Source organism: Berghia stephanieae, chromosome 4 (assembly GCF_034508935.2).
Source record: "Berghia stephanieae isolate SIO BIC M18660-M18661 chromosome 4, UCSD_Bste_1.3, whole genome shotgun sequence".
Taxonomy (NCBI): domain Eukaryota; kingdom Metazoa; phylum Mollusca; class Gastropoda; order Nudibranchia; family Aeolidiidae; genus Berghia; species Berghia stephanieae.
The window spans coordinates 32,709,608-32,719,607 of NC_088363.1; the positions used below are offsets into that span (position 1 = coordinate 32,709,608).

The 10,000-nt window shown below is 35.6% G+C and overlaps 1 protein-coding gene across 1 annotated transcript in view; it reads right to left on the bottom strand.

Annotated features, from left to right (window-relative positions):
• The window catches only part of LOC144970436 (guanylate cyclase soluble subunit alpha-2-like), a 201,999-nt gene extending 193,469 nt beyond the window's left edge, over positions 1-8,530 (bottom strand). The window contains exon 1 of the mRNA XM_078910071.1: positions 8,289-8,530. The gene's annotated coding sequence lies outside the window, so the exon portion shown is untranslated. The remainder of the gene's footprint in view (positions 1-8,288) is intronic.
• Positions 8,531-10,000: the final 1,470 nt, after the last annotated feature.

Genomic DNA, 10,000 nt, shown 5'->3' on the forward strand with positions numbered 1-10,000 from the left:
AGGACTGTAACACACAGTTACACTGTGTGTTACAGTCCTGACGATGGCTGAAAGGCCTGAAACATCGATGTAGACTGACTCCAACATCGTGGTAAATATTACAATAATAATTCGCTCCATTGTTACATGTCGAGCACTATTCGTACCATATTTGTATGCAACACGATTCAATATATATATATATATATATATATATATATATATATATATATATATATATATATATAGTATACCCCTTTCTATATACCCGATTTGACTATAACTTAATAGCAAAAAAAATTACGAGACATCCCTATTATCTCTTGTTTTTTATTTTTTTTAAAGTAGCAGTTCAAGATGCTTTTCTTTTCTTCGGCATTTTTTTTTAATTGAGCTTTATATAGCGCAATATCCACTAATTGTGCTCAAAGCCCTTTACAAGGGGTCCCTGCAACAGCAACATTTTACATGTAGGACGGACATGCCGCCTGTTAGGCGATATTACAATTTTTCGGACAAAGACAACGCTGTTAACGGCCAGGTACTCATTTTACTCCTGAGTACAGTGAGAGAGAGTGAGTAAAGAGCCTTTTCCAAGGACTCAACTATGCGCTAGCGAGGGTCGAACCCAGGACCTTCCGATCCGAAAACGAGTGTCATACCACAAGACCGCATAGCCGCATCCGGTTTTACTAAAAATAGATTTTGATGCGTAATGATATCCCGACAACAATCAATGATGGTTCAAAAAATATAAAATCTGTAAATTCAGGAACCAGATATTATTTTTTGAAATACATTTTGATTAGAAATGATATAGACAAGGTCATTGGAGGGCTGGAATAATTAGATCCTTGAATTCCAGTGTTTGAAATGACAAACTTTTTCCCAACGCGCCCTCCCCAAGGCCTCAACGAAGCGCCCAGCGAGGTTCGAACCCAGGACATTCCGATCCGAAAGAGAGTGTCATACCACAAGACCATATTATAGCCGCACATATTAGACACTGAAACTACTTTCATTTAAAGTACCTATTTGTACTCCATATGTTAAAATAATGCTTTTCGCTCCTTTCTATACTAGCTTAGGCAACTAAACGTTGTTTTCAAAAAGTTTATTGAACTAAAGATCTTTAAATAATTGTCAGTTTGGAGCCGAAAAATCCGTAGTTCTGCGACATTTTCGTTTAGTGGGCATGTCTGATACACACCGATCGGATTATTCTTAATACTGCCGTACTCTGAGGAAACAAAGACCCCCAAAAAATAGGTATTTTAAAATTTGGCCATGAAACTCATCCTTCAAAGATCGATCGATTAAAATGACTCTTATCTTGGCAACAACTCTCAAACCTGGGACTTCCGAGAAGTCCCAGGTTTGGGAGTTGTTGCCAAGATGAGAGTCATTTTAATCGATCGATATTTGAAGGACGAGTTTTATGGCCAAAATTTAAATACTTTTTTTTTCAGAGCATAGCAGCATAGTAATCCATGCAGGGACTTGTTAATTATAACTAACAAGAGGCCACTCATATCAACACTAGGCCTATTCGACTTTTCCATCACCTCTTCGGTGACTAAATGGTCAGAATGGTAAATTGCGACATATTATCGTTTCAACACGGTAGAGTTCCATGTTGAATATAGATAGTATGCCCTTGGCTAAGAAGCTCACATCATTGCCATCCAGAAGTATAACGGATCAACACACAAAACTATGTGTAACCTTGAACGTTTATAGTCTGGTTAATACAGTTTAATGAAAATTACTCATAAACGCGGATGGCAAAAAGCAATAACAAAGGACTGAGTGACGTCAACTTCATACTATCTATACGACACCCCTTCTCTGGAACTGCCTTCCAAGATATTATATGAAAGGCAGTAATGGTTCGGCTATGTGGTCTAGTGGTATGACACTCGCTTTTGGATCGGAAAGTCCTGAGTTCGAGCCTCGCGCTCGGCGATAGTTGAGTCCTTGGAAAAGGATCTTTACTCACATTCTCTCACCGTCCTCAGGTGTAAAATGAGTACCTGGCCGTTAACAGCGTTGTCTTTGTCCGAAAAATTGTAATATCGCCTAACATGCGTCATGTCCCGTCCTACATGTTAAATGTTGCTGTTGACCAGAGACCCCTTGTAAAGCGCTTTGAGCACATTTAGTGGATATTGCACTATATAAAGCTCAATTTTTTTTTCTATTTTTTTAATGATGCAGAATTCTTTTTCTTTTTAAAAACATCTAAAACGTTCCTTTATATATATATATATATATATATATATATATATATATATATATATATATATATATATATATATATATATATATATATTATATAATACTGTATAATTATAATTATATAGCTTTGTTTTATGCTGTATGTTTGAGTGACTATATTATGTTTGAGTGACTATATGTTTGAGTGACTATATTATGTTTGAGTGACTATATGTTTGAGTGACTGGTGTTACGTAACGGTTATACGCATTGAGTTTGTAATTATAAGGGTAAGGTGCCAAAGAAAAAAAAAACATATAGTAGAATTGTTTAACAATAACCTGTAAATTGAATTTACAGCCCAGATTATAAGACCCAGATTAAGTTTCTTTGATTTACTGAGGAGAAATAATATAGAAGGAATAAAATTGACGTCCCTTAGCTCTTTGTCATTATTTTTAGACAGCCCACTTCGTGATTATTTCTGAATAAATAACAATGTGAAATTGAATGTAAGCTTCAATTTAATATACGAAAACAGATAAAATGGACGTTTCGGGTTTCCACTTTATCAACAAAACAGGATGAATGAAACACAACAGAGGAATGAGATAATGTGGTAGTGGCGTTGTCAACAACGTTGTTAACAGGCGTCACGTCCCGTCCTACACGTTAAGTGTTGCTGTTGTCCTGGGGGCCCTTGTAAAGCGCTTTGAGCACATTCAGTGGATATTGAGCTATATGAAATCTCAAAAAAGCTCGATATTATAGACTTATTGAGAATAAGATAAATATGATGTTTTTAGTTTAATTTCTTCTTCTGTGTTAGAAAGGCCTAATAAAATAATCTGACAAATTTATTAATGACACACCACTCCAGACTAACTCATTTCATTTATAATTCGCCATGATCAAAATATCAATATTGTATTTGATTGCGTGTTTTTGTGAAGTTTTTCCAGATGTTTCCGTTCACAACTCTAGCACCTAAAAACACTCTGATTGCCTAATGATAAACCAACAAGCTATTTTAGATAGGACGGATTTGTTTGTCTGTTCTTCCGCCTTAATTATGAATATCACAAATAATTGGGCAATATTAATATTTTTTTAATAGAAAGAAAATAGGAAATATTATTGTATACAAACCGAACTAGTCTATATGATTTATTTATATAAAGGCTTAAGTATATTTTGAGCAAAATAATTGACACACGCGAATACAACTCCTGCTATTTATTTACACTCCGTATTTCATCTTCTTGAGCTTTAAAAACACGTGAGCTTTTATACAGAGCAATAGTCACTAAACGTGCTCAATGCGCTTTACAAAGGGTCCCTGACCAACAGCGACACGTAATAATATATAGAACGAGACATGACGCCTGTTAGGCGATATTACATTTTTTTTCCGACAGAGACAATGGTGTTTACAACCAGGTACTCATTTTACACCTGAGTACGTTGAGAGAATGTGAGTAAAATGGCTTTTACAAGGACTCAACTATGCGACGAGCGAGGCTCGAACTCATGACCTTCCGATCCGAAAGCGAGTGTCATACCACAAGACAATATAGCCGCACTGATCATTGGAGTTAAGTCGACTTATACTTATTAGCAGGTCCTATAAGCCAAATTGTTTTGGGCTCATTGTTCTAATGGAAATACTCAAAAGAAATAACAATGTGAAATTGAATGTAAGCTTCAATTTAATATACGAAAACAGATAAAATGGACGTTTCGGGTAACCCCTTTATCAACAAAAGAGGGTGAGTGAAACACTACAGACGAACGAGATAATGTGGTAGTGGCGTTGTAAAGACGAATAAACAAAAACATGGATGTTTTGGCATGTCGGGTTAGAGCATATGCCTCAAATGCAAAGGGATAGCTATCAATTCATGATGCAGTCACATTATTTTGTTGGGGAGATGTTTTGTTTTGTTTTGTATTGTTTTGTTTGTTGTGTTGTTGGGTTTTGTTTTTTTTTTTTTTTCTTTGTTGTTTTTAGCGTGTGTTTTGATGTTTTTTTTTTTTGTCTGATTTTTTGTTTGTTTGGAGCTATGCTTGTTTTGTTAGTTTTTTTCCGTTTTTTGTTTTTTGTTTGTTTTTTGGGGGGTTTGTTTTGTTATTGTTTTTTGGTGGGTTTTTTTTTTTTTTTTGTTATCTAATATTTGGGGGGGGGGGGTGAATGGTTGAGGTTTTAGTGTATATTTAAGGGGTTATTGAGGGGGGGGGGAGTTGCGAGGTTTTTTTGTTTCTTTTTTGTATTTTGTGCCCGTTTTACTAATCACCTTTGCACCCAGCAGTGTCCGGGTCCTTTATTTAAATCAGGCGGAAAGTACTTTGCGATGGCTTATTGTCCTATCCAAACTGTATCAACCCCCGTTGACATTCTAAGGACATAATATTATGATTACATGTCTGGCGTTTGAAAACAAATATTAACCAGTAGATTTTGGACAAATCAAAACATGGAATTTGTGACACACCTTCACACGTGCTCGGACAAACATAGTTGTTTGTTTATTAACAGTAACGTGAATGAAATCGACCTCTCTCTGTTCATTGTTGTGGTTTTTATACCACCAAATGTGTAACTAGTTATCACACGATTTTCTCGATCATATTATACACTATTAACTTTACACAGTTTCCTTTTTTGGTTCTATTGATCAAGTGGTAGAACAGTGGTATTTAACGTAGACACTTTATTATCGATAGTAAAACATGTGTAGTTTGCTATGTTAACCAATCACTGCCATTGTTTACATTATGACGACTATCCGAGAGGCGTGGTTATCTATGTGTCTATTATAGACTCGTTTTAACATTGTTGTAATGGACAATTTTTTGCCTTGATTTCACAGTACTATTTATATCAATGAGAGCGTGACAATTTGGGTTATCAGAATTTTGAACATTATGTAAATGTCGGTAAGAGCCAATGCCAACTGTTCACTTAACGCTTTCAAAATAAAATTTGAAGAAAAACGAGCTTTTATATCGCGCAATATCCACTAAACGTGCTCAAAGCGCTTTACAAGGTGTCCCTGGCGGACAGCAACACTTAACATGTAGGACGGAACATGACGCCTGTTAGGCGATATTACAATTATTATTTTTTTCGGACGGTGAGCGAATGTGAGTAAAGAGCCTTCTTCAAGGACTCAACTATGCGCCGAGCGAGGCTCGCACCCAGGACCTTCCGATCCGAAAGCGAGTGTCATACCACAAGACCACAAACCCCTTTCGAAACCGGTATATACTCCTGCTCCATACCTACGTATAGATAGAATGAAGTTGACGCCACTCTGGTGTTTGTTATTGGGGTTTTTTTTTTTGTTTTTTGTTTGTTTTTTTGCAACCCACGTTTATGAGTAATTCTCACTTAAACTGTATTATCCAGACTATAAAAGTTCATGATTACACATAGTTTTGTGTGTTGGTAAGTTATATTTCCGGATGGCAATGTTGTGAGCTTCTTAGCCAAGCGCATATTATCTATAGGAATCTGAAGAACTGATTTTCTTTTTAGAAGTTAGATGTGCTGGGGACGAGTAGTGATATATACACAGATTTATGTTTAACAAAAAATTTTCAAAGTATAATCATCATCATGTAGTTCCATATCTGAAGCAGATTCGGGGTCATTTCGCAAGTGATTATCTCTTGCATTCTATTAAAGCAGCGCACTTTCTCAGCTTCATCTGTCCAAGTTCTTATCCCTTTCAAATAAGTTATTCTTTGTCTTCCTCTTATTCTTTTTCCATTCATCTTTCCAGTCAAAGCGAGTACTTCCAAACCAGGGTGGCTGATAATGTGTCCTAAAAATTCCATTTTCAAAGGTATAATATGCAAATACAAAGCGCATATTTAAAGATTGGTTTCATGGTCCTTGCGATTTACATTGTCGCATCATTTCATCAAAGAGCCATAATATTGTACCACTTTTGATTTTATTTTAATCCTAATATAATGCAAAATAGACAAATATGTAGATAAATTTTAAAAATAATTAAATAAGTATTTAATTCCCATCATTCATCCCAATATATAATAAATTCCCATAAACCATCCAAATACAATTAATTCCCATAATTCATCCAAATATGATAATTTCGCATACTTCACCCTAATATGAAGTTTCCATAATTCACCCTAATATGAAGTTTCCATAATTCATCCTATGTCAAAAAGACCAAATTAACGGGAGTGCAGAGTCGCAAAGTGAGCAATATTTACTAAGTTTCTTACTTCCTAAAAAAATAAAGAATGAGAACCCAACAGCGGGGCCCATAAACGAGTTTTAGTGGTATAATTGATATATCACAATATCCACTTTCGTCATTTTAGAATTAAAGTGTTTACTCCATAATATAACGATTTATTGTGATACCCTCCCCCGCCACACACACACACACACACACACACACACACACACACACACACAAACAATTGCCAAAAAGTATTCCACATGAGACTTCATATTTGACAAGTTGTCTCAATCATAATTTGACCATCTCGACCCCGAAAACGTTCCCCTACTACTACTGCCGTTCACGGGGAAGTGAAATTATTGAGACAACTTGTCAAAAATAAAGTCTCGTGATGAAAACTTTTTGACAAGTGTTAGAAGGAGAGAGAGAGAGAGAGAGAGAGAGAGAGAGAGAGAGAGAGAGAGAGAGAGAGAGAGAGAGAGAGAGAGAGAGAGAGAGAGAGAGAGAGAGAGAGAGAGAGAGAGAGAGAGAGAGGGATATCTTAATGTTTCGTTTTATGAAGTAAACAGTTTGAATCAAAACTGATATGTTAGGTTTTGGCGTACTCTGGAAAAAACACATATCTAAAATTTTGGTTAGAAAACTCGTCCTTCAATTTAATATCTATCAATAAAAATGACATTTATCTTGATTAACCCTCTCCTTACCGGCCAGTTTCAGATTTTCCCCAAAACTTCACATCCACCAAACACAAAAATATATTTTTCTTACTCAAACAGAAGATTAACAAGTACATTCTATGCATAATATTGTTCGACAAAATGAGCTCTACAGTACAGCGTCACGTTTTTATGACTATAATATTAAACACATTTTCTTCAAAGTTTATGAGAAACAAGAATAATCAGATGAGAAAGCTGTTGGTTGCGTCGTAACGAATGTGACGATTTTCCTGTAGTTGGTAAGGAGAGTGTTAAAACTCTCAAACCCGGGAGTTCGCGAAGTCCCAGTTTTGAGAGTTTTTTCCAAGATGAATGTCATTTTAATCGATCGATATTTGAAGGAAAAGGTTTTCTGGCCAACATTTTATATGTGCTTTTCCAGATTACGACAATTTTACAGAAATCACTTTACAAATTAAATGCCATAAAAATGATTGCGTTATGTTGATTGCTCTGCGCTCTCTAGCGTGTCTCGCCTTCTGACGAAGCCAAGCGATGTTGAGCATGGTCAATGGTCACAGCATCGCAAAACTATGATCCAGTTGATGTGAACTCGCATAATATTATAGGTTTTAATGAGTACCTGTCTATAAGCAACGAATGGTACACCATATAAAGAGACGAGAGTGAAAAGGACATAAACGACCTGTACTGTGTGAACTCTCTCTCTCTCTCTCTCTCTCTCTCTCTCTCTCTCTCTCTCTCTCTCTCTCCTCTCTCTCTCTTTTCTTTCTTATCTCTCTCTTTCACTACACACATAAACTCACACTCTCTCTCTCTCTCTCTCTCTCTCTCTCTCTCTCTCTCTCTCTCTCTCTCTCTCTCTCTTAATCTACCAATCCACAATCTATATATCAGTCTAGATATCTATATATCTCAGTGTCTCAGTCGACCTGGATTTGCAAGCGTAATTTACTTCTATTTCAAGTCAATGTAAGTTATGAATAGTTTCCCAGGGTCAAATGTTGTAATGTATAAATAAGGATATTGCTAGTTCGCCACAAAGGATGCAAGTAGTGCCTTATATTATACATGTGTTTTGGGAGCACATAAAAATAAATGAGTGCTTGGTATTTTAACAAACTTGATTGTGATAAAACATCGCTTGAGGCAAAAGTCAAGGCGAATTATAATGAAAATATAAACTCACCTGGAATGTATTAACGGAACAAAACTCCTCCAGAATGATCATTGATTAATAATTATACAGTCCTAAAAAGAATAAACAAACGTGTTGAAAATAAATATTTACGGTATGTATTGTTTATACTAAGTCAGTAAAGGTGTTTGTAAAGATCTGAACAGGTGAATTATAATAGGAGATGAGTGGAATTTTGATTCCAAACTTTAATTCATGTCTTTCTCGTTACATGTTTTGCATTGACCAAACGGGGTGAGAGGGGCAGTGACGGTGGCGGAGAGCGGGGAGAGCGGTAGCGGGCAGTTCCGTGTACGAGGGACTGAAACGAGTAGTATTGAAATCGGGTATCGAATCGGCCAAACACGGGTATCGTAGTGGCGACAGCTGTAATTTTGGTCGCGAACAGCAACAACCATCATTGCTATGTCGGGAGTCGGGTGGAGTGGTGTTGTATAACGCTTGATTGACTGGACAAGTCTCTTAACACGCGTCTGCGACAGGATAATGAAGTACTATCGTTCAATCTATGATCATAATGTACTCGAAATAATATAGAGCAGTAAGTTAGGTGCCCCTAACGTAAACAATAACAAGTTGCTAGTGATTTCCGTTAGGGACCGGAACAATTTACGCACAATATAGGTCTCCCAATTTTGTAGTTTGAGTTGTAGGCAATACACTTTCAGTATTGAAAATATGTTTACATAAAATCTAACAGTTGCAGAAATAATAATATAAGGCTAAATTATTATGAAAATCAGGCTCCGAATAATTCTCGTTTTGTTCACACCAGCGCAATAATTTGCTCTGGTCTAAAAATAGATAGACTGTAACTTTTGATAAATTTTAGAAAATTTTACCTTTTGTTCCATAAAATATCCATATCTAGACATTATTTGATGCATGATCGAGTATTTATGAATATGTGTTTCTTTTGCCACCTAACAGCCAAATTTTAAAGGTTATTTTTTTCTATTATTTACATTGGAACGTGAGCTGTCAAGACAGGAACATGTGGTTTGCCACGTGCTTCTCGACCTTTGTTTACGTTTGGGCACCTAACTTTACTGCTCTATAACAGCGATGGTCAAAATGTCAATCTTCTTGCGGGTTTTTTGTTGTTTTTTTTTTTCGTGGGGGAGGGGGGGGGGGGTTAATATTAATTTACATGAGTTCAACAAAGACGAATGTTTTTAATTCTATGTCATAGGGACATTTCGTTGACCTGGGCGCAGTCAACTTGTTTTTCTGATCACTCTCCACCAAGTACTTAGGGGTAGCTGAGTATGTTGGCTCTGGCCGAAAGTACTTCGCCAGAGACTATCGTCCTTTTCAAAAGATATTTAGTTTAATGATACAAAAAAATTATCATAAATTGGCTCTGAAGAACAATATTAATTATTATTATTATTATTATTATTATTATTATTATTATTATTATTATTATTATTATTATTATTATTATTATTATTATTATTATTATTATTATTATTATTATTATTGTTCTTGTTTTTCTTCTTCTTCTTCTTCTTCTTCTTCTTCTTCTTCTTCTTCTTCTTCTTCTTCTTCTTCTTCTTCTTCTCTTCTTCTTCTTCTTCTTCTTCTTCTTCTTCTTCTTCTTCTTCTTCTTCTTCTTCTTCTTTTTCTTATTCTTATTCTTATTCTTTCTTTGCCTCTATTTCTCTTAAGGACAAAATTAAAATACCAACAAAAATATCAAA